Below are 5,575 nucleotides of genomic sequence, written 5' to 3'. Positions count from 1 at the left end.
TATGCCGAAGGGTAATCGTAAAAAGCGGTAACGACCAAATGAGGTTGAGAACGTGCAAATGCGCGATGTCGAGTCATCCAAGGGGATTTGGTGGAATCCAGAGTTAGTGTCTAAGCGGGAAAATACAGTTGCACCAGCTAACTCAGCTTCTATATGTTCTCGTCGCGGCATCATGTAGTGCTCCCTCTTTATGCACTCATTGATTTTACGAGGGTCAATGCAGAGACGAATTTTCCCATTCTTTTTTCTAGCAATCACAAAGGGACTCACCCAGTCAGTAGGCTCGGTGACTTGTGATGATTCCGGCGTGCTCCATCCTCTCAAGTTCACCCCGTAAGGGCTCTGTCAGGGCCAACGGTACGCGTCGAACTGGTTGAATGACTGGCTCGGCGTTGTCTCGAAGAACCATGTGATACACTTTGTTCACGCAGCCTGTCCCAGTGAAAATGTGACGAAATTCTTTCACGATTTCTTCACAGTCGTCCTGTGATACGCTGTGGACGCGCGAGAGCAGTCCAAGTCGCTCGGTTGCTTGTAGGCCTAGGATTGCGCGACCTTTGCGCACCACAAAAAATTCGAGAGGAACAGTTTGGTCACCCAGCGTTACTTCCGTTTGGATGACTCCACGATGTTTGATCGTGTCTCCACCGTACGAATGTAGCACCACGCTACTTTGCTTCATTTCAGGGCTTGGGCGCATCCTTTTGTATATTCCAACGGGCATCAAATTGACCTGAGACCCTGTATCGACTTTTAGTTCGACCGAAACGTTATTGACGTTCATTCGAACCATCCAGTCGCGTTCGCTTATGACGGCTCTTGCAGACACCTCTAAGACGCTGAAGTCGTCTTCGTGATCTTGAATTTCACCGACCAGCTCGGTGGCTCTGCAGCAAATCGCAGAGTGGTTTCTCCTTTGGCATTTTCTGCACATTCGTCCGTACGTGGGACAGTCTCTAGGCTGATGCGTGCGTCCGCACTTGCAGCATTTGTACATCTTGGGTTGCGCCATTTTTGGATTCGAGCATGCATTGCGAATGGTGTCTACTTGCTTTTGACCTCGTTCCCAAGTTTCTTGGCGGTGAGCCGATGTTTCGGCTGCCTTGCAGACGTGCTCAGCCTTCTGCAATGTCAACTCACAGTCCCTGAGAAGCTTTTCTCTCACCTTGTCGTCGTTGGTTCCGTACACAATCCGGTCTCGGACCATAGAATCCTGAAGCGCGCCGAAATTGCACGCCCGTGCCTGTTGCTTCAGGTCCCGCAGGAAGTGTTCAAATGGCTCACCTTGGCTTTGAACTCTCTTCCGAAATATGTAGCGTTCATGTACTTCGTTGGTCTGCAGCTTGAAGTAATCGTCAAATTTCTTGATGACCGTCGCGTAGTCGGCCTTGTCTTTGCCTTCTGCGAAGCTCAGCGTATTAAGTATCTCGATGGCATCCTCACCTGCGACACTGAGAAATAGCGCTGTCTTCGACGACACTGATCGCTTCTTGTCATCCGGTTCTGATGCCGCAAGGAAGAGTTCGAATCTCTGCTTGAACGTCTGCCAATTCTTGCTTGCTTCTCCCGTCATGTTTAACGGACCAGGCGCTCTCAATGAATCCATTACGTAGTCCCTACAGTGCTGCCCGTCGAAGATCAAAGCCGTGCTTGACTACGCATCCCACTTCTGACACCATGTATCGTAGTGCCTAGGAAGACGAACATGCTGGGCCGGGGCAGTGGGGGAAAGAACCCCGATTTGTTGAACATGTGTACATATACAGGTTTTAGGAAGGGGTGTGTCTTTTTATCAAGAACAGATAAGTTGTTTGCACATCATGCACATGGTGCATGCGTATTGACATACAATGCGCTTGCGCGGGACACGTGTGGCGCTCGGCGCCCAAGATACGATACATGTAGCATATCCGCAGTAAGCTTTTTCAAAGCGCGACAGACTGTCTATATATTGTGAGATACTATATGTGATATACTGAAAAACGAGTCGAAGTGCGGAGTTCCCTATGAATGTCTGAAACAGTCAGTATCGTACCTGTACCAGTCGAGCAACGCCACGAACCACTGCTTGCACCTTTCGGAAGCCCGCTACAAACACTTGGCTTTTTAACCTCGGGCGCGCTAGCAAGGCTACGAAGAAATCTGGTGCGGACAGCTGGGCAGACGCTTGCAGGCACAGCGCAACTACTTCCGCGCTTTCATCGCTGAAATCCTTGAGGACAATCTAAACAGTGTGGTCGGCAGCAAGCGCCCTTTTGGCTTCGACGAAACGCCTCCATTCGACGCCATAAACGAGAAACGTGAGCGCAGTATCAAGTGCCACCGCGGACTTGGATGCCGTAGGCATTTCCTTTTTTTTTTTGGGAGGGGGGGGGCAGTGTTGTCAACATAAGTAACGGATTCTAGATTGCCACTGTCCACGAGTCACGGTTGGCCGGACATGCGAATGGACTTAGACTTCCCAAAAGTTGTGCGGGTCCACTACCTGGCGAGGCATGAAGCATAACGTTCTTCACTACGCCCGCTCGTGTAACAATGCGGAAAGCCACGTGCATGAACTCCGCGGGGCTCATGCAGCCAGCGACCCTGGAAAGTAGCAGCCTGTGGCATTATGAGACCATATGCCAGAAGCCGGCATTTTTGTCCTGGGTGTCACTTACTTTTTTTTTTATTTATTTACCCTAAAGGCCCAGCTTGGGCATTACATAGTGGGAGGGGGGGGGGGAGAACAACTGGTATACAAAGGTATAAGGCGACATGCATGTAAGTCGAATATCCTTATATCAAGTCGTACATGCTGTGCAACTTTTACATCACTTCTCATTCGACATCATATGCCAATAGTTCTTACATTATACCAACAATAATCTTACATCCTCTGACATCTGAAGAAATGCGGGAAGAAATGTTTTATTTACACAATATTTACACAATACTGGAGGCCAGTAATCTGGCCCTAGCAGGAAGGGCTACAAAGGATACATTCAATGTAACGAAGATCAATAACAACAAAAATCAACAGAACACGAAGACTGTAGCAATGTTCATCCATCGGACTTTACAATATGAGACTCGAGTACCTTCATAAAGTCGGCGGATACAAAAATCTGTCGGGGCAAGGAATTCCATTCGGACACTGTTCGAGGGAAAAAAGTGTACTTGTGTGCATTGGTTCTAGCGAAAGTTGGCGATAAAGAGTATTCATGGCTGTGTCTACTTGTCCTTGTAGTTAAAGGTTTTATGCAATTGGGAAGTATTAATTTAGTTTTCCTGCAAGACAAGTGCGAAGAAAGCCAAGACGACTAATTTTCCGGCGAACCTCGAGAGTCGGTACATTGCACTCCTGCATCAATAAGGATGGCGAATCGTGCTTTCTGTATCTATCAAAAATAAAGCTTATTGCCTTTCTTTGGACTCTTTCGAGTTGCATAACATCCTTTTTATAATGGGGATCCCAAACTTCAGCAGCATACTCTAGTTTTGACCGAATACATGTATTGTAAGCTAACATTTTGGTACTAACTGGAAGCGTGTTTAAGTTTTCTTTTAAGGAACCACAGCTTCCGCAGGGCTCATGAAGAAATGTCCAATATATGCTCCGACCAAGCAAGCTTATTAGTTAGAGTCACGCCTAAGTACTGATATTGGGGAAACTTCTAATACAGGCTGGTTATGGAGCTGATAAGAAAAAGAACTAGGACATTTCTTCCTTGTGACACGCAAAAGTACAGTTTTCTCCGAATTCAGCGCCATACCCCAACGCATACACCAATCATCGATTGCCGAAAGAGTGTTTTGCAACAATAAATGATCATTTGTGGATGATATTTTCTTAAAAACTGCACAATCATCAGCAAACATTCTTATGGATACATCATGAGGCACTACGTCCACCAAATCATTAAGATAAAAAAGAAAGAGTAGCAGACCTAAAACACTCCCCTGTGGAACGCCCGAGGTAACAGACAGCACACTAGACGGACAATGATAAATTTCCACAAACTGCTTTCTATCAACTAGGTACGAGGCAATCCACTGAATTATGTACAAAGGTAACCCTATACACTCTAAGTTATACAATAATTTTCCATGAGGCACTCTATCGAAGGCTTTCGATAAGTCTAAAAACAGTATGTCAATTTGACCAGCCTGGTCAAGTACACTCGATATCTCGTGTACCGTCGAAATAAGCTGCGTGGTTGTAGATAGACCCTCTCGAAAACCGTGCTGGTGGGGAGACAATATGTTGTTTTTAGTAACAAATTCCTGAATAAAACTCACGACTATGTGTTCCAAAAGCTTGCAACAACTACTAGTAACAGAGACATGACGGTAATTTTTAGGAAGCAGCCGGTCACCGGCTTTATGGATAGGCACCACACGGGCTATACGCCAGTCAGCTGGTACGACACCAGAAGTTATTGAGAAGTTAAACATCATGGCCAAAACTCGTTTCCAAATGTTTCCAATTCCCGAATGTATCATTAAATGCTTGTTTGAATATAACATGGTGAGTTATTTCTGCCACATTACTTGGGAGATGATTCCATTCAGATAAGTGCAGACATGAAAACTGCAATAGTTTAGTAGGTGCAAATGATTGTTCGAGCTTAAATACGTGATCAATTCGTGGGAATTCCCTTTTGGCTGGTAAGACGTGTGCCTGAGAGAAGATATTTGGGTGATGAAATAGCTGATGGAAGAAAGTTAATCGAGATATCTTTCTTCTAGTCTGCAATGGGATGAGTCCTAGGTCATGTTTTATTTTGGTGATGCTTGAATGTTGTGAATAGTTACCTGTAATAAATCGCGCTGCCTTGTTCTGAAAAGATTGTAATTTATTAATAAGCTGCGTTTGGTGCGGGTTCCATATAAATGAGGCATACTCAAGCTTTGAACGAAGTACGGTGGTATATGCAAGAAGCTTGGTATCGCTATTAGCCTGACGAAGCGTTCGACGAATGAAGCCAAGAGATTTGCATGCAGCGGAAACAATACAACTCACATGATTATGCCAAGGCAAAGTCGGAAAAAGATGAATACCTATATATTTAAAGGGGTGGAGACAAGAAAATTTTCGTTCATGCGTTCTCCAATTCAAGCGTTGCGTACTGCTTCAGGAAGCACGATACACACCGCGGGATTCATATATACCCGATAAATAATTTAATAATAGCATTCTTATACAGAGCGATTTCGGTTTCGCTTTCTGGGCTCTGGGTGATGCTATAACGTCGCAGGAGAGGAAACACAACACGGCTTGGTCACGTTGGTCACAAAAATAGTGACGTAAAACTATGCTGCGTCGTCTGCTAGCGCATACGCGTGCTCTACCAGAGGTAAACAACTGGCGATTCGAAGTGCGTGTCGCGATTATTACAATTATTGCCAAGAGAGACAACAACGGTACGAAAATATTGCGGCTTGTGAGAGTCGGTGATTCATTCCGAAGCGCCGTAAGCTTTAGCTTTGAAGTGAGCCGGAAGAGGCCTAGCGACGATATCGGCGCCGCCGAATGATCAGCGGCGGTGACGCTGCCGTCAGTGCCAGAGTGACCACTCCTCGGTCGCTGATT

Source organism: Dermacentor andersoni, chromosome 3 (genome assembly GCF_023375885.2).
Source record: "Dermacentor andersoni chromosome 3, qqDerAnde1_hic_scaffold, whole genome shotgun sequence".
Taxonomy (NCBI): domain Eukaryota; kingdom Metazoa; phylum Arthropoda; class Arachnida; order Ixodida; family Ixodidae; genus Dermacentor; species Dermacentor andersoni.
This window is presented reverse-complemented; position numbering follows the sequence as displayed.